The sequence below is a fragment of the Heptranchias perlo genome, unplaced genomic scaffold (genome assembly GCF_035084215.1).
Source record: "Heptranchias perlo isolate sHepPer1 unplaced genomic scaffold, sHepPer1.hap1 HAP1_SCAFFOLD_47, whole genome shotgun sequence".
In the NCBI taxonomy this organism is placed as follows: Eukaryota; Metazoa; Chordata; class Chondrichthyes; order Hexanchiformes; family Hexanchidae; genus Heptranchias; species Heptranchias perlo.
The window spans coordinates 10,283,328-10,303,416 of NW_027139484.1; the positions used below are offsets into that span (position 1 = coordinate 10,283,328).

The window sequence follows — 20,089 nt, forward strand, 5'->3', positions numbered from 1 at the left end:
CTAACCGGGACTGAAAAACTCAGCCGCTCTTGTCTATCATTGCAGTAAACTCGCCCCTGGGTATGCATGTGCAGCAATCCCAACATGACGACCATATCATTGGCTGTGTTTATCTGTGTGTGTGTGTCCACCTTCATGTTGATTTTGAACGAATACGAGTGTTTGTCTTCCGTTTGTAACATTAAATAAAAGAGGGCATCAGACACTTCCCTCCCTGACACTGGGGAACCAGTGAGAGAGACCTGTTATTGTGAAAACGCAAATGAAACATTAATTGCGGAATTATATGGACTCTTATCAGTGCCAGAAGTAGATTTACAATATATACACCTCAATAAATAAATAAATAATACAGATTCATGTAAATACATTTGCAACTAACAGAGTCACGAAACCATAAATATTATTTGAACCTAATACAAACACTCCCAGATATATTGAGAAATTTATCATGCCTTCCCTGGTGGTCCAGTGGTTAGGATTCGGGGCTCTCACCGCCGCGGCCTGGGTTCGATTCCCGGTCAGGGAATTTGCTGTTACAAAAAAACACTTGCCACTTTTGCAGAATCATCCCAAATTGACGGCACACAAGGAGGCCATTCGGCCCATCGCGTGCGCGTCGGCCGAAAATGAACCAACCAGCCGAATCCCACTTTCCAGCAATCGGTCCGTCGCCTTGCAGGTTACACCACTTCAGGTGCAAATTCAAGTATTTTTTAAATGTAACGAGGGATTCTGCCTCTCCCACCCTTTCAGGCAGTGAGTTCCAGACCCCCACCACCCTCTGGGTGAAAACATTTCTCCTCAGCTCCCCTCTAATCCTTCCACCAATCACTTTAAATCTATGCCCCCTGGTTATTGACCTCCCTGCTATGGTAAATAGGTCCTTCCCATCCACTCTATCTGGGCCCTTCATAATTTTGTACACCTCAATTAAATCACTCCTCAGATTCCTCTGTTCCAAAGAAAACAACCCCAGCCTCTCCAATCTTTCCTCACAGCCAAAAAGCTCCAGCCCTGGCAACCTACTCGTAAATCTCCTCTGTACCCTCTCTAGTGCAATCACATCTTTTTTGACCAGTCTGCCAATTGGGACCTTGTCAAAAGCCTTGCTAAAATCCAAGTAGACTACATCAAAGTACTCCAGGTGTGTTCTCACCAAAGCCCTATTTAATTGCAGCAAGACTTCCTTACTCTTATACTCCAACCTCCTTGCTAAAAGGCCAACATACCATTTTTCTTCCTAATTGCTTACTGTACCTGCATGTTAACTTTCTGTGATTTGTTTACAAGTACACCCAACTCCCTCTGAATATCACATTTATTGGACTCTCACCTTTTAAAAAATATTCTGCTTTTCTATTCTTCCTACCAAAGTGGATAATTTCACATTTTCCCACCTGATACTCCAACTACCACCTTCTTACCCAATCACTTAACCTGTCCACCTCCCTTTGCGTCCTCCTCACGGCTTACTTTCCCACCTACCTTTTTATCATCAGCAACCTTGGATACATTACACTCGGTCCCCCATCTAAGTCATTAATATAGAATGTGAACAGCAATTGCAATGTAAATTGTCCGCCCAGGATCGAAAGCAGGTCTGTTCGCTTGCAATGCGAACTGATAACCACTACACCACAAAAAACCGCTGGTGACTTATACTGGACAGAGGGGAACTGACCAGTCACCTCTCTCTGCTCGGATTGGGACACTTTTATTTCTCTTTAAACAACATCTCTCCTGTCCCACACTAAAATCATGCAAGAGAACCATACAATTTTACAGCACAGAAGGAGGCCATTCGGCCATGTTGCCTTGCGTACTCTTTGAAAGAGCTGTCCAATTTCGTCCAAAAAACCCAGCCTTTTCCCCGTAGCCTTGCAAATCAGCCCTCTTCAAGTACCTGTCCAATTGCCTTTTGAAAGTTCCTATGAAAGCTGCTTCCACCACCCTTTCAGCAAATGGCTGCCAGATCGGAACAACCCTCTGTGTGAAAAAAAACTCCTCATTTCCCCTCTTGTCCTAAAAGCTCTCAATCCTTCTCTACGGATGCCTTTTTACAAACATTTCATTCATCAAAACCACACAAGTTACACAGGAAAAAGGCTTCATTTTCAAGTAATTAACGTTCCGAAGGAGCTCCCTAATTTCCCTCCCCTAACCTTATGAATCAGATCATTCTCGTCCGGATCCTTTTCCACATGAACCGGCCTCCCCCCACCCCCACCCCCCTCAGGAAGTAGCCATTCTGATTCTGTGACTGTGGCCAGCTTTGTTCGGGCAGTTGGTTTGACAGGGACCTCACACCGCACCCTCCTCCCGTGTTTTCTTCCACATCCCAGATTGGGGCCGGGCCTGGACTGATTTTTTTTCTCTGTCTCACCCGGGGCCGCTGAGTCTCCGATTCAGATCACAAACCAGCTCTCCTAGACCCGATCACCAACTCACCCAGTTTGTAAATTGAAACTGGAGCAAGTGCCTCGTCAGAGAGCAAGAGATGTAGGGGAGGCAGCAACCTCTGACAAAATATCAGGCTCATCAGAGAGGTTTGTGTATCTGAATCCCGAATAACCTTCTGCTCCTTTTAAAGTTTTGACTGTTGCACACTGCGCGGCACTTACAGACTCGTCTCTTGCACTGACAGTCAAGCAAGCGGAGGGTTCACACACGAAAGCTTAAAACAAAACTCGCCTAACGTGTGGCTCGAACCCACGACCCTGAGATCAAAAGTCTCATACTCTACCGACTGAGCTTGCCGGGCTGGTTGAACTGCCTTCATTTGGTCTGTTATTGCAGTGAGGCAGCTGCTGGCTCCGCCCGAGGCGCTGAGTTCAGAATCGGAGAAGGAGACAGCTCAGAAGCAGGCCATTCGGGCCATCGCGCCCGTGCCTTGTCCTCTAAACCATGTACCAGATTCTCCTGAATTCCAAGGTATGGAACGAAAGCGAACAACAAAAGCCCTTACATTCGACAGTGGAGGTACAGGCAATTCTCTGAGAAACCGGTTTGTCTATTTCCCGGTGTTTGTCTGTCTCTCTGGCTGTGTTTATCTCTGAGCGTGTGGAGCAGCAGGCTGAGTTTGAATTAATAAGTGTGTTTGTGTATGTTTCTTGCAATAAATAAATGAGGGAATCAGACGCTTCTCTCCCTGACACTGGGGAACTCGTGAGGCATAATTCAGAGCAGGATTCTGTTTATTGTGAAAAAGGGATTGCAATAAGGAAGCGGGAATTATCCAGCCTCCTAACAACAATAAGGACAACTGTGACCCCGACGTGATTTAAACAAACAACCTTCTGATCCGGAGTCAGACGCGTTACCGCTGCGCCACAAGGTCTGATAGCAAAGATTTGGATGTTTACCTTTATGAAAGTTTCTCATACACCATTTCATTTATTTCAGATTATCAAATCCCCGCCCACTCCCACCGGGTATCAGGCAGCCTCAGAAGCAGCCTTCACCTGTCCACGGCAGCACGACTGCAGCAAATCCAATTACACACACCCGGCACCCAGAATCATCACATCACAGGAAAGGAACTGCTCAAAATACATAACAGGACCGGCAGCATCTGAAAAAACGCTGAGACTTTCTGTGTGTGGACTTTGTTCAGGACTGCGAACAGGACGGTGTGAAAATTTAAACAATGGATGTGCATAAATGGATGCCATGCTTCTTTATAAAGTGAGTGTTTATATTATGTGTGCCATTTATAAATTTATTTTGATTATTTTTACAATATGATATATCTTGTTATAAATATATATGATTGCATCTGTGACACTTATAAATACATTTGGGTGTAACTGTGTGGTGGTTATCATTATATCTCTGTGTATCTGTGTTATGTATTTGTGTGTAATAAAAAATAAGAAATAGAGAAATAAATATCCGGAAAATACATTGACATTATATATACCCCAATAAATGAATAAATAATACAGATACATGTAAATGCATTTGTAAGCAGCAGTCATGAAAGGCAATTACTTCGAATGGCTTCGGGATGAGCCGTTGGGCGTCAAAACGTGCCGTGGACGGAGACCGGGTTGGTTATTGCGGGAAGAGCAAATCAACTGGGCCGAAAAATCAACTGCAGCTCAAGCAACAAATAAAATAGGAGTCAAAATAACAGATGTCAGAAGTGGGATTCGAACCCACGCCTCCAAAGGAGACTGCGACCTGAACGCCATCCTGACTGATAAATGATCCCTTCATTTGCCACCTTTTCCAGATTGAAAGCCCGCCCCCACCCCGGAGAAAGTTTCAGTCACTCCAGTGCTTGGTAAGATGAATGCTGCTGGAAAGGCTCGGTGAGCGGAATGCCACCTCCCCGGGTTTTCCTGAGCCTAATATACTTTATTCCTATTTAATCATGGGAATATCCGCAATCAGCAGCTAAAAAGGGTTAAAAGCTGAATCACAGAGAAAGGGAAATCCACGTTAAATCTAATAATATTGTGAGCAAAACTCGCTGGTGGTCTCGTGGTTAAGATTCGGCGCTTTTATCACCTCGGCTCGGGTTCGTTTTCCGATCAGGGAATCTATTTTTACCAAACAGTTCACTGAATTACACAAAATAATTCAAGTATCTCAGATGATTCTTTTAATCACCATTAATAAACCCACAACTTTCTGTTTCGCACTGAATGAAATGCTAACAAGTTTGCCGAGTGACTGTCGAAAGTACGCTAACTTTTGTAACTTTCATCCCTTCTCATTTTACGCAATGCTTAATACTGTTCACTGGTTTTGAGACCAGGAATCTGGAGCAGCCGTTGTTGAATGTGAAAGGATTGCAGCCCAATTGACACGAGAGAAAGGTCGCGCCTGGAAGTTTGTGAGGAGCAAGTTCCATCAATTTTTTTCTGACCCGGGATTAAACCGGGAGTTTTTCGAGTGTGAGGCCAACATGATAACCATTACACCGCGAAAATATCGATTTAGTCCAGCCCAGGTCAGATGGAAGTGTTAAGGGAGAAAGTGAACTGCTGACTCCCACTTCTGGGGGATATCCCAAAGCGCTTCATGGAGGTGTAATCAAAAACATAGAATCATAGAATCACAGGAGGACATTCGGCCCATCGTGCCTGTGCCAGCTCTTTAAACTAAATAGTGCAATTTTAAAGGGGTTGCAGGAACAGAGAGACCTGGGGGCATACGCACACAAATCTTTGAAGGTGGCAGGACAAGTTGAATAGATTGTAAAAAAAAATGTCCGGAATTGTTGACTTCATTAATAGAGGCATAGAGTACAAAAGCAAGGAACTTATGATAAACATTTATAAATCACTGGTTAGGCCCCAGCTGGCCATCACACAATTCTGCCCACCACACTTTAGGAAGGATGTCAAGGCCTTGGAGAGGGTGGAGAGGTGATTTACTAGAATGGTGACAGGGATGAGGGATTTCAGTGCGGTGAAGAGACTGGAGAAGCTGGGGTTGTTCTCCTTTGAGCAGAGACGGTTAAGGGGAGATTTAACAGAGGTGTTCAAAATCATGAACGGTTTTGATAGAATAAATCAGGAGAAACTATTTCCAGAGCCAGAAAGGATGGTAACCAGAGGACACAGATTTAAGGTAATTGGCAACAGAGGTGAGATGAGGAGAATGTTTTTACGCAGCGAGTTGACATGATCTGGAATGCACTGCCTGAAAGGGTGGTGGAAAAAGATTCAATAATAACATTCAAAGGGGAACTGGATAAATACTTGAAGGGGAAAATGTTGCAGGGCGATGGGGAAAGGGAAGGGGAGCGGGTCTAATTGGATAGCTCTTTCAAAGAGTTGGCACGGGCACGATGGGCCGAATGGCCTCCTTCTATGATGTTTCCATGCTGTGATTCTATGTTACGGAGCATTTTCTGATGTAGTGGATATTCGGGGCAGAGGACCAAGTGGGGATTGAGCTCGACGGCAAGTGTATACAGTTCGTTCAAAGGACTGAAGCCGATGGTTTCATTCTTCCCGTCGTTTAGCAGCAGGAAATTACTCGGCCATGCAGGCGACTTTTTTTGTCTTCATTCATGGGATGTGGGTGTTAATGGCAAGGTCAGCATTTATTGCCCATCTCGAATTGCTCTTGAGAAGGTGCTGGTGAGCCGCCTTCGTGAACTGCACCTTTCATTGACTGTGTCATTGACGTTTTCTGGATAGAGAGAAACTATTTCCTCTGGTTGGGGATTCTAGGACTCGGGGGCACAGTCCAAAAATTAGAGCCAGACCTTTCAGGAGTGAGATTAGAAAACATTTCTACACACAAAGGATGGTAGAAGTTTAGAGCTCTCTTCCGCAAAGGGCAATTGATGCTAGCTTAATTGTTAATTTTAAATCTGAGATAGACAGCTTTTTGGCAACCAAAGGTATTAAGGGATATGGGCCAAAGGCAGGGATATGGAGTTAGATCACAGATCAGCCATGATCTCATCAAATGGAGGAGCGGGCTCGAGGGGCTGAATGGCCGACTCCTGTTCCTATGGTACATTTCCCCAAGTGTCTGTTCTCTCCATAGTTGTTGAATGACCGCCTTGTGCTTCCAGCATACTTTCGTTTAAAGCTCGGTTCAGGGACGAGCCGGTGGGCGTCAAAACGTGCCGTGGATCGAGACCGGGTTGGTGATTGCGGGAAGAGCAAATCAACTGGGCCGAAAAATCAACTGCAGCTCAAGCGGCAAATAAAATAGCAGATGTCAGAAGTGGGATTGGAACCCACGCCTCCAAATGAGATTGCGATCTGAACGCAGCGCCTTAGTCCGCTCGGCCATCCTCACTGACAAATGATTCCCTCATTCGCCACCCTTTCCACATTGAGACCCCCCGCCAGGAGACAGTTTCACTCACTCCAGTGCTTGGTGAGATGAATGCTGCTGGAAAGGCTCGGTGAGCGGGATGCCACCTCCCCGGGTTTTCCTGAGCCTATTGCACTTTATTCCTATTGAAACACGGGAATATCCGCAATCAGGAGCTAAAAAGAATTAAAAGTTGAATCACAGAGAAAGGGAATTCCATGTTAAATCTGATAATACAACCAGCAGAGTTCCCTGGTGGTCTAGTGGTTCGGATTTGGCGCTGTTACCTTCGTAGCCTCGGTGCGATTCCTGGTCAGGGAAGCAACTTTTGATCACTTGTTATATCAATCGCATGGAAGAGAAAAAAAAAGACAATCATTGTTTTAATCACCATTAATTAACCGATAAGGTTATTTTGCAGAATGAAAGGCAACTGAGGGAATTTGGAAAACTTTAATAATTTATTTTATGCGATGAACTTTTTATCCCTTCTCATTTTACACACTGTATTTTTAAGGGCTCGGTTTAAAATGTTCAATGCTCGTGAGACCACGAATTTGTGTTAAATTTAACAGGACCGGCTATTTCACAATGAGAAAATAAATTTGCCCCAACATAATGTTTCTGCCCGGGATTGAACCAGGGACCTTTCGCGTGTAAAGCAAACGTGATAACCACTACACTACAGAAACCTCTGTTCAATCATCAGCCAGAAGTTCGAATGACTGCATTGATTCTCATTCATAACAATTCAATTGATCGAAGTTGCACAAGTCACAAAAGAAAAATGTTCATTTCAAAGTTATTAAACTCCCAAATGTGGCCTGCCTTGTTTGGACAGGGGATGACCCTGACGTCACAGCCTCAACAAAGCATATTCTCAACATTTCCATTGGGAACAGGAGGAGGCCATTCAGCCCCTTGAACCTGTTCCGCCCTTCAATGAGATCAGAGATGATCTGAACCTCAAATCCATTTTCCTGCCTTTGCTCCCTATCCCTCGATACCCTGACCCAACAAAAATCGATCGATCTCAGTCTTGAAAGCTTCAATTGGCCCCAGCATCCACAGGCTTTTGGGGGACAGAGTTCCCGACTTCTACTGCCCATTGTGTAAAAAAGTGCTTCCTGATTTCGAACCTGAATGGCATGGTTCTAATTTTAAGGTTATGTCCCCCTCGTTCTTGATTCCCCAGAGGAAATTGATTCTCTCTCTCTATTCTATCGAATCATTTAAAGATGTGAAACACCTCGCTCAGACTGCCCCTCAATCTTCTATACTCGGGGGAATACGAGCCGAGTCCATGCAGCCTGTCCTCATAATTTAACCTTTTCAGCCCCGGTAACATTCTGGTGAATCTGCTCTGCACCCCCTCCAAGGCCAATCTATCCTTCCTGAGGTGCAGTGTCCAAAACTGAACGCAGTTACTCCAGACGCAGTCTAACCAGAGCTTTATATAACTGGAACATAACTTCCACTTCTTTATATTCCAGCCCCTGAGATAAAGGCTCACACTCCGTTAGCCTTTTCAATTATTTTTGGACCCATCCGTTAGCTTTTACTGATTTATGGAAATGAACCGTTAATTCTCTCTGCTTCTCCACAGTTCCTAGCTTCTTACCATTTGGAAAATACCCTGACCATAGGTCCAAAGTGGATTACCCCACATTGATCTCCATCTGCCATTGTTTTGCCCACTCACTTAATCTATCAATGTCCCTTTGCAACTTTCCAATCGCATTCCACACTACTCACTGTACCACCTGATTTAGTTTCATCAGCAAACTTGGATAGACGACTCTCTCTTCCTTCATCTAAGTCATTGATAAATATGGTGACAAGCTGAGAACCCCGTTACAGATCCCTGGGGGACACCACTCATCCCATGCTGCCCATTGGAGGATGTATCCATTATCCCTACTCGCTGTCTCCAATCTCCGAACCAATTCTCTACCCATGTCAATGCATTGCCTCAAGTTTCATGGACTTTCATTTTTGCCAACAGTCTCTTGTGTGGAACCTTAACAAATTCCTGTCGGAATTCTATGTAAATAATATCATAGGAACATAGGAACAGGAGTCGGCCAATCACGCCCCTCGTTCCTGCTCCGCCATTTGATAAGATCATGGCTGATCCGTGATCTAACTCCACATACCCGCCTTTGGCCCATATCCCTTAATACCTTTGATTGCCAAAAAGCTATCTATCTCAGATTTAAATTTAGCAATTGAGCTAGTATCAATTGCCATTTGCGGAAGAGAGTTCCAAACTTCTACCACCCTTTGTGTGTAGAAATGTTTTCTAATCTCGCTCCTGAAAGGTTCGGCTCTAATTTTTAGACAAAATGGTGGCAAGTTCGCGGGACATCTTGGACAAAATGGCGGCAAGTCCTTCACGGCTGTTCGACAGGAACAGAAGGAGGCCATTGAGCTCCTCAAGCCTCTTACATGGGAACTGAAGGCCATTCAGCCTCTGAAGGCTGTTACACAGGAAAAGGAGAAGGCCATTCAGCCCCTCAAGCCCGGTACATCGTTACTGGAGGCCGATCATCCCCTCAAGCCTGTTACATGGAATCAGGAGGAGGCCATTCAGCCCTTCGAGCATGTTATACAGGAACCTGAGGCCAATCAACCCCTCAAGCCTGTCAAATAGCAAAAGGAGGAGGTCATTCAGCCCCTCGAGCCTGTTATCTGAGAACTGAAGGCCATTCTGCCCATCGAGCCGGTTATACAGGAACTAGACGCCAATCAACCCTTCAAGCCTCTAAGGTAGCAACAGGAGGCGGCCATTCAGCCCCTCGAGCAACTTACACCAGATCTGGTGGCCAATCAGCCCCTCAAGCCTGTAAAATAGGAACAAGAGGAGGCCACTCAGCCCCTCGAGCCTGTTATATGGGAACTGAAGGCAATTCAGCCCCTCGAGCCCGTTACACCACACCTGGAGGCCAATCAGCCCTTCAAGCCTGTTACATCGGAACAGCAGCAGGCCATTCAGCCCCTCGAGCGTGTTATACGGGAACTGAAGGCCATTCAGCACCGCGAGCCTATTACACTGGAATAGGATTCGGCCATTAAGCCCCTCGAGCTTGTTGCACTGGAACAGGAGGAGGCCATTCAGCCCTTCGAGACTGTTATAAAGGATCTGGATGCCATTCAGCCCCTCGCGCATGTTACATAGGAACAAGAGGAGTCCATTCAGCCCCTCGAGCATGTTAATGGAGGAACAAAATGAGTCCATTCAGCCACACGAGCCTGTTACACAGGAACAGGATTAGACAATTCAGCTCCTCAACCTGTTCCGCCATTCAATTCGATCATGGCTGATCTGTATCTTAACTCCATCTACCCGCCTTATTTCCTTAATTATTAATACCCATGCCTAACAAAAATCTGCAATCTTCGTTTTGAAATTTCGTATTCACCCCAGGCCTCAACGGAATGAAGTGCTTCCTGACATCAACCCTGAACGGCCGAGCTCTAATTTTAAGGTTATTCCCCCTTGTTCTGGATTCCACACCAGAGGAAGTAGTTTCTCTCCATCTACCCTATCAACTCCTTTAATCATCTTAAACACCTCAATTAGATCACCCCTTAATCTTCTATATTCAGGGGAATAAAGCCTAGTCTATTCAACCTGTCCTCATAATATAACCCTTCTAGCCCGCCTATAATTCTGGTGAATCTGTGCTGCATTCCTTCCAAGGCCAATATATCCTTCCTGAGGTGCAGTGCCCAGAACTGAATGCAGTCCTCCAGATGGGCTCTAACCAGAGCTCTGTACAGCTGGAACATAACTTCCACACCTTTATTTTCCAGCCCTCGAGAAATAAAGGCCGACATTCTATTAACCATTTAATTATTTTTGTAACTGTCCACTAGCTTTTAATGATTTCTGTACTTGGACCCCTAAATCTCTCTGCTCCTCCACAGTTCCGAGCTCCTCACCATTTAGAAAATTCTCTGATCTATCTTTCTTAGATCCGAAGTGGATGACCTCACATTTCCCCACATTGAACTCCATTTACCACAGTTTTACCCACTCACATAATCTCCCAATATCCTGGGAATGCTTGGTGATTTTGTTTGGTTGGAGAATGCTTGAAGTCAGATTGTTATTTTTAAAAGATTCGAAATGATTTTTAACTTGTACAGTTTGAACAAGATCATTATTCCCCGATCAATAAAATGTCTGTGTTTTTCAGATAGTGGCGACAGTTCAGAGATAGTTGCCTTTTTGTCTACTTTAATGAAGTGAAATTTTGCTGATTTAAAATCAGCTGTATTTCTTAGCTTGAAAAAGCAGCTCCTCTGTTGGTGAGGCTTCATTCCCAATGTATCAGTGTTTCCGCTTATCCTGATATCAGTGCAACATTTGAAGGGTTCCAGCCCACTCGTTCGATCCAGTGCCGAATAGTGCTTGCTCTTCAGAGGGTGCCGCGGCTCCGGTTCGATTCCCGGTCAGAAAAGCAACTTTTGAACACTTGTTATATTAGTCGCATGAACTAATTGAAAGGCTGTGGCAAGAAAAAAAAAACGATCATTGTTTTCATCACCATTAATTAACCGATAACGTTATTTTGCAGAAAGGCGACTGAAGGAAGTTTGAAATCATTTCTTTTGTGCGATGAACTTTTTATCCCTTCTCATTTTACACACTGTATTTTGAAGGGCTCGGTTTAAAATGTTCAGTGCTCGTGAGACCACGAATTTGTGTTAAATTTAACAGGACCGGCTCTTTCACAGATGAAAAAAACATCTGCCCCAACATAATGTTTCCACCCGGGAGCGAACCGGGGACCTTTCGCGTGTGAGGCGAACGTGATAACCACTACACTACGGAAACCTTTGCTTTGGTGGTCAGCCAGAAATTAGAATGACGGCATTGATTCTCTTTCATAACTATTCAATTGATCGAAGTTGCACAAGTCACAAAAGAAAAATGTTCATTTCAAAGTTATTAAACTCCCAAATGTGGCCTTGTTTTGACAGGTGTGGGACCTGGCATCACAGCATCAATAAAGCATATTCTCAACATTTCCATTGGGAACACGAGGAGGCAATTTCGCCCCTTGAACCTGTTCCACCCTTCAATTAGATCAGAGATCATCTGAACCGCAAATCCATTTACCCGTCTTTGCTCCCTATCTCTCGATACCCTCACCCAACAAAAAACTATCGATCTCAGTCTTGAAAGCTTCAATTGAACCCCAGCATCCACAGTCTTTTGGGGGACAGAGTTCCAGACTTCTACTGCCCATTGTGTAAAAAAGTGCTTCCTGATTTCGAACCTGAATGGCATGGTTCTCATTTTAAGGTTCTGTCCCCCTCGTTCTTGATTCCCCAGAGGAAATTGATTCTCTCTCTCTTTATTCTATCGACTCATTTAAACATGTTAAACACCTCGCTCAGACCGCCCCTCAATCTTCGGTACTCGAGGGAATACGAGCCCAGTCCATGCAGCCTGTCCTCATAGTTTAACCTTTTTAACCGCGGTAACATTCTGGTGAATCTGCTCTGCACCCCCTCCAAGGTCAATCTATCCTTCCTGAGGTGCAGTTTCCAAAACTGAACGCAGTTACTCCAGACGCAGTCTAACCAGAGCTTTATATAACTGGAACATAACTTCCACTTCTTTATATTCCAGCCCCCTGAGATAAGGGCTAACACTCCGTTCGCCTTTTAAATTATTTTTGGACCCGTCCGTTAGCTTTTACTGATTTATGTAAATGAACCGTTAATTCTCTCTGCTTCTCCACAGTTCCGAGCTTCTTACCATTTGGAAAATACCCTGACCATAGGTCCAAAGTGGATTACCCCACATTGAACTCCATCTGCCATAGTTTTGCCCACTCACTAAATTTATCAATGTCCCTTTGCAACTTTCCACTCGCATCCACACTACTCACTGTACCACCTAACTGAGTCTCATCAGCAAACTTGGATATACGACTCTCTGTTCCTTCATCTAAGTCATTGATAAATATGGAGACAAGCTGAGACCCCAGTTGCAGATCCCTGGGGGACACCACTAGTCGCATCCTGCCAATTGGAGTATGTACCCATTATCCCCACTCTCTGACTACTATCTCCTAACCAATTCTCTACCCATGTCAATACATTGCCTCAAGTTCCATGCGCTTTCATTTTTGCCAACAGTCTCTTGTGTGGAACCTTATCAAATGCCTGTCGGAATTCCATATAAATAATATCATAGGAACATAGGAACAGGAGTAGGACGTTCAGCCCCTCGTTCCTGCTCCGCCATTTGATAAGATCATGGCTGATCTGTGATCTAACTCCATATACCCGCCTTTGGCCCATATACCTTAATACCTTTGATTGCCAAAAAGCTAACTATCTCAGATCTAAATTTAGCAATTGAGCTGGTATCAATTGCCATTTGCGGAAGAGAGTTCCAAACTTCTACCACCCTTTGTGTGTAGAAATGTTTTCTAATCTCGCTCCTGAAAGGTTCGGCTCTAATTTTTAGACAAAATGGTGGCAAGTTCGCCGGACATCTTGGACAAAATGGCAGCAAGTCTGGCAATCATCTTGGACAAATTGGCCGCAAGTCCTTCACGGCTGTTCGACAGGAACAGAAGGAGGCCATTGAGCTCCACAAGCCTTTAATATGGGAACTGAAGGCCATTCAGCCTCTGAAGGCTGTTACACAGGAAAAGGAGGAGGCCATTCAGCCCCTCAAGCCCGTTACATCGTTACTGGAGGCCGATCATCCCCTCAAGCCTGTTACATAGAATCAGGAGGAGGCCATTCAGCCCTCCGAGCCTGTTATACAGGAACTTGAGGCCAATCAACCCCTCAAGCCTGTCAAATATCAAAAGGAGGAGGCCATTTAGCCTTTCGAGCCTGTTATCTGGGAACTGAAGGCCATTCAGCCCTTCGAGCCTGTTATATAGGAACTAGACGCCAATCAGCCCTTCAAGCCTGTAAGATAGCAACAGGAGGAGGCCATTCAGCCCCTCGAGCACCTTAGACTAGATCTGTTAGCCAATCAGCACCTCAAGCCTGTTACACAGGAACAGCAGCAGACCATTCAGCCCCTCGAGCGTGTTATACGGGAATTGAAGGCAATTCAGCCCCTCGAGCCCGAAACATCAGACCTGGAGGCCAATCAGCCTCTCAAGCCTGTTAGATAGGAACAGCAGCAGGCCATTCAGCCCCACGAGCGTGTTCCACGGGAACTGAAGGCCATTCAGCACCTCGAGCCGATTACACTGGAATAGGACTCGGCCATTATGCCCCTCGAGCTCGTTGCACTTGAACAGAGGAAGCCATTCAGCCCTTCGAGACTGTTATACAGGATCTGGACGCTATTCAGCCTGTCGCGCATGTTACATAGGAACAAGAGGAGTCCATTCAGCCCCTCGAGCATGATAATATAGGAAGAAGATGAGAACATTCAGCCCCTCGAGCATGTTACAGAGGAACAAGAGAAGTCCATTCAGCCACACGAGCCTGTTACATAGGAACAGGAGTAGACAATTCAGCTCCTCAAACTGTTCTGCCATTCAATTAGATCATGGCTGATCAGTATGTTAACTCCATCTACCCGCCTTGGTTCCTTAATCATCAATACCCTTGACTAACAAAAGTCTATCAATCTCCGTTTTGAAATTTCCGATTGACCCCCAGCCTCAACAGACTTTTGTGGGAGAGAGTTCCAGATTTCTACGACCCTTTGTGTGAAGAAGTGCTTCCTGACATCACCCCTGGACGGCCGAGCTCCAATTTTAAGGTTATGGCCTTTTGTTCTGGACTCCCCCAACAGAGGAAGTAGTTTCTCTCTATCTACCCTATCAAATCCTTTCATCATCTTAAACACCTCAATTCAATCACGCCTTAATCTTCTTTATTCAGGGGAATACAAGGCTAGTCCATGCAACCTGTCCTCATAATTTAACCCCTTTTAGCCACGAGATCATTCTGGTGAATCTGCGCTGCAGCCCTTCCATTGGCAATATATCCTTCCTGAGGTGCAGTGCCCAGAACTGAATGCGGTCCTCCAGATGTGGTCTAACCAGAGCTCTGTACAGCTGGAACATAACTTCCACCCCTTTATATTCCAGCCCTCTTGAAATAAAGGCCGACATTCCATTAGCCTTTTTAATTATTTTTGTAACTGTCCACTAGCTTCTAATCATCTCTGTGCTTGGACCCTTAAATCGCTCTGCTCCTCCACAGTTCCGAGCTCCTCACCATTTAGAAAACTCTCTGATCTATCTTTCTTAGATCCGAAGTGGATGACCTCACATTTCCCCACATTGAACTCCATTTGCCACAGTTTTGCCCACTCATAATCTCTCAATGTCCTCGGAATTCTTGGTGCCTTTGTTTGGTTGGACAATGCTTTAAATCAGTTCATTATTTTAAAAAGATCACAATTGATTTTTATTTTGTACAGTTTGAACAAGACCATTATTCCCCGATCAGTAAAATATCTATGTTTTTGAGAGAGTGGCGACAGTTCAGAGATAGTTGCCTTTTTGTCTACTTTAATGAAGTGAATGTTTGCTGATTTAAAATCAGCTGTATTTCTAAGCTTGAAAAAGCAGCTCCTCTGTTAGGTGAGGCTTCACTCCCAATGTATCAGTGTTTCCGCTTTTCCTGATATCAATGTAACATTTGAAGGGCGCCAGGTAATGAAGAGTGAAACCCCTTCAGATTATCTCAGCCCACTCGTTCTATCCAGTGCCTAATAGTGCCTGCTCTTCAGAGGGAGACAGATTCACACTACACTAGAGCTTGTTTTCGACTTTAACTGCCAAACAAATTGATGAAACAATAAGAGAACAAACAAAATAGTAGCAGTAAGACAACAGTTTTACTGTAAAGCTCAACCAGATCCTTAATGGAAAAGAAAATAATAAATAATTCACAGATACTATACGAAACTGTGACCGAACTTTCGAACATCCTGGTTCTTTGTTGTCTTTTTATCACAAATTATGGAAGCTGTCGACTTAATTAACATTCTCAGAGATTCCAAACAGACTCACCAGTTTGAAAAAGACAAGGTGAAAAATGGCTTCAAAACAGTGACTGGGAGCCAGTCATTTTAAGCAATGGTTTGTTTAATTCAAAAGAAGCTGCCAATCAAAACTGTACGAGAGGAAATGACCCCGGAGGTTTGAATCTGAATCAAATGTTTGACTTTGTGAGATCCAGCCTGACTTTAATCGGTGCAGCCTGCCTTTAAGAGGTGCAGCCTGCCTTTCAGAGGTTCAGCCTGCCTTTAAGAGGTGCAGCCTGCCTTTCAGATGTTCAGCCTGCCTTTGAGAGGTCTGGGCTGCCTTTGAGAGGTGTGGGCTGCCTTTGAGAGGTTCAGCCTGCCTTTAAGAGGTACGGGCTGCCTTTCAGAGGTTCAACCTGCCTTTAAGAGGTGCAGCCTGACTTTAATCGGTGCAGCCTGCCTTTAATCGGTGCAGCCTGCCTTTAAGAGGTGCAGCCTGACTTTAATCGGTACAGGCTGCCTTTAATCGGTGCAGCCTGCCTTTAAGAGGTGCAACCTGCCTTTATGAGGTGCAGCCTGCCTTTAAGAGGTGCCGGCTGCCTTTCAGAGGTGCAGCCTGCCTTTAAGAGGTGCGGGCTGCCTTTAAGAGGTGCAGCCTGCCTTTCAGAGGTGCGGCCTGCCTTTCAGAGGTGCGGCCTGCCTTGAAGAGGTGCGGGCTGCCTTTTCGAGGCGCTCACCACTCACGCAATATCAGGGCCCCCCTGCTGGTGAGAAGCCGCTCAACAGCGCAGCCAGGCCTGACTGCTCGCAGGAATCAGGTAAATCACCAGGCAGCACCAATCTCACGGACTGTCTGCATCTCAACGACCGGGTGCAGGTTAATCACTCGGGGGTTAATCGCCCCCCGCGCCCGGATTCGGGGGTTATCGAATTTAACCCCGTACATTTCTTTATATATATTTTACATAGAATACAGCACGGCACAGAAACAGGCCATTCAGCCCATCTGGGTAAAGAAATTCCCCTGAATTTCTTATTTGACAACAACAACAAATTGTTGAATATATGGTATAATATAATATATAATAGAATTATACAGTGACATATATTTTACATTGAATGTACAGTACAACAGAGTATAGTACAGAGGCCATTCAGCCCGATTTCTATTTCTATTTTACAACATTTGCTTGTATATATAAAATATTTATCTTTTGAGATATATATATATATATATATATATATAGCATTGAATACTGCACGGCACAGAAAGAGGCCATTCGGCCCATCTGTGTAAGGAAGTCTCTCCGGGATTCCCTGTTTTCCCACAACATCATAACAACATTATCTATATTTGTATACTACATAGAATTACATCGAATGTACAGCAGAGAAACAGAGGTCATTCGGCCCAACTGGGTAAATAAATATCCCATAGAGTCCCCACAGTGATTATTGATCCCACAGTGCACCCAGTGATAGTGCCCCATTGATCCACAGTGTCACAGTGATCCACAGTGCACCCAGTGATCGCAGAGTGACCCAGTGACCCCCACAGTGCACCCAGTGTTACTGCCCCAGTCTTGCACAGCGTCCCAGTGATCCACATTGTCCCAGTAATCCGCAGAGAACCCAGTGATCGCACAGTGATCGCAGAGTGACCCAGTGACCCCACAGTACACCCAGTGATAGTGCCCCATTGATCCACAGTGTCCCAGTGATCCACAGTGCACCCAGTGATCGCACAGTGATCGCAGAGTGACCCAGTGACCCCCACAGTACACCCAGTGTTATGCCACAGTCATGCACAGTATCCCAGTGATCCACATTGTCCCAGTGATCCACATTGAACCCAGTGATCCCACAGTGATCGCAGAGTGACCCAGTGATCCTCCTGCACACCCAGTGATAATGTCACAGTGCTCCCAAAGTGATCCCAGTGATCCCACAGTGCACCCAGAGGTCCCAGTATCCAAACTGAATTTGTGTAAATGTTTGAGAGACTTTCATGTGTATATAAAATAAGATATATATATATATATATATATATATATGTATATAATATTTCTATATTACATAGAATGGGTAAAGTAGTTTCTCCTGTCAACCCATGAAGCTGAAACAAAATGGCCGCCAGTGCCCCAGTGAACCTGCAGTATCCCAGTGATCCCACAGCAACCCGTGATCCCACAGTGCTCCCAGTGATCCCACAGTGACCCAGACACAATTCACGTGAGCCACATTGAGTGCAGCCTGGGATGAAGGCCTCGGTCAGTCCCCTGTGGAGAGAAAGCTTCTTGTCCAATGAATCCTCCTCCTCCCAAAAATTCTCTTTCCACATCTTCATGTTACAGCATTTCCACAAAAAAATATCCTCTGTAGGGAGAGAGAGGTGGTGAAAAGGAATTGATTAAAAACAAAGCAAGTGATTGAAAGGGCACAGCAAGAGCCCAGAGCTCCCTCACACTCACTCACTCACACACATTCACACTCACTCACTCACTCACTCGCTCCATTACATAGGCAGGCAATCTCTCACCAAACACCACTGACAAAGAAACTCCCCAGTTACAAATCAGAGAATCTAAAGAAAAGAGAGAAAAGTTGGGAGAGAGAGAGAGACAGAAAGACACTCAGGGCAGGCTGAAGAGCACAAGTTGCTTCTCTCTCTCTCTCTAATACAAGTTTGCAGGGTTTTCTCTACTGCTTTGAAATTCACTCCCTCACTCACCCACTCCCTCTCACCTCTCCCCTAAAAGTTTCTGGTCTGTCTGTCTGCCCTGGTTAGTGTTTTCTGCATGGTCCACATTACCCCTGTGCTCATTTTCTCTTCTGTTCCTGGAGCAGGCGACAAAACCCTGGTCATTTTTTGCTAATTCACCCTTTATGTTGCAGTTTGCAAAGGTGAACGAACTTTACCTTTGTTCTTTTCTCTTGTTTTAATTAGCAATGGACGAAAAGCCTGTAGTTTGTGGTCAACTTACAGTTAGTGGCTTTTTCCAATCTGCCAAAGAGTTCAAACAAATTCATGACGTATAAAAGAGCCAAAGCAAAAAAGTGTTTTTAAAAAAAACTAATACACAGCATGATCCCTCACTCAGTTACAGGGACAATCTCTCAGCAACATTCATGTACGCACAAGCAAAGCCCAGTTTATAAAGGAGAAGAATCTAAAGAGTAAAAGATTGAGAGACAATCATTTGCAACTAAATTTGCACATACACATATATATGTATTTCCATTATACACCTACTATTACAAAGCCTCCAAAAGGGCTGTGGGGGAAAAGCAGAGCGGGAAATGGGACTAATTGGATAGCGCTTTCAAAGAGCTGGCAAAAGCATGGTGGGCTGAATGGACTCCCTCTTGCATTGTACCCATAATGAAACCATGAATCGATGAACAATAATTTCAACGCCGTGAACGTGAAACAAAATGGACATGATTAAGGCGACAACCTTACTGAGGGGTAAGGCGGCCAACTTACTGGGGGTGCAAGATGGTCATATTGAACAAATTCGCCGCCATGAAGCTTAAAGAAAATGGCCGCGCTGATCCTGAAACTGAATGGCCATCAATAAGGCAGCCATCTGACTGAGGGGCAAGGCGGCGATGAATTTTAATCAAAATGGCCGTTCTAAACCTGAAGCTAAATGGCCACCAGTAAGGCATCCATCTTACTGAGGGGCAAGATGGAGCTTGTTCTGGTGAGAGATACGGAAAGGGTTTATTTCGTGTTCTTGTTAAATCACAGTTGCACTATCGTTAAAGATACAAACTGAGTGAGACTGGTACTAGCTGGTGTTTAACACAAAGATAGCGTGCAGTGAGGGAATTAAACACAAAAATGTGAACTTCTGCAAAAAAGTGGATTAACATTTGGTTATTTGGACGTAATGGTGACAGAGAAGGAGAGACCAGACATGCGGAAGAAAGGACCAATTCGCCATTTCGTGTAGAGAATGTAATTCTAGCTTCTGTTAAATAATTCAGAGTAAAATTGGACTAAATCTGAATGTGGTTCTCATCTGGGATTTAATTCATTTCTCCATTCTTCATATTTTTCTTTAATCTGAAACAATAACAGTATTTGTAACAGTAACAGAACAGGAGAGTGCTGAGGGACCCTTTCTAGTTTAGTAACACAGCAGAAGGGGTAAGAGTACATTGTGAATTAATACAGAATCCAGCAGCTCACTGGGAAAGTTACACATGGTCCAGATGGAGGAGCAAAAAGGTACAAAGTGAATTTACACTTTAATTTGGGGCAATGACTTTTTGTCTCCACGATGTTTAATTTTATTTGAAATAATGGGCTCTTTATCCTAA

The 20,089-nt window shown here is 44.7% G+C and overlaps 4 non-coding genes across 4 annotated transcripts; 1 reads left to right on the forward strand and 3 right to left on the reverse strand.

Annotated features, from left to right (window-relative positions):
• Window positions 1-457: 457 nt before the first annotated feature.
• trnae-cuc (transfer RNA glutamic acid (anticodon CUC)) lies at window positions 458-529 on the forward strand. The gene has a single exon. It is a non-coding gene; the product is annotated as a tRNA-Glu (tRNA).
• Window positions 530-2,691: 2,162 nt separating this feature from the next.
• On the reverse strand, window positions 2,692-2,764 carry trnak-uuu (transfer RNA lysine (anticodon UUU)). The gene has a single exon. It is a non-coding gene; the product is annotated as a tRNA-Lys (tRNA).
• Window positions 2,765-7,408: 4,644 nt separating this feature from the next.
• trnav-uac (transfer RNA valine (anticodon UAC)) lies at window positions 7,409-7,481 on the reverse strand. Its single transcript has one exon. It is a non-coding gene; the product is annotated as a tRNA-Val (tRNA).
• Window positions 7,482-11,559: 4,078 nt separating this feature from the next.
• trnav-cac (transfer RNA valine (anticodon CAC)) lies at window positions 11,560-11,632 on the reverse strand. The gene has a single exon. It is a non-coding gene; the product is annotated as a tRNA-Val (tRNA).
• Between the last annotated feature and the right edge of the window lie 8,457 nt (window positions 11,633-20,089).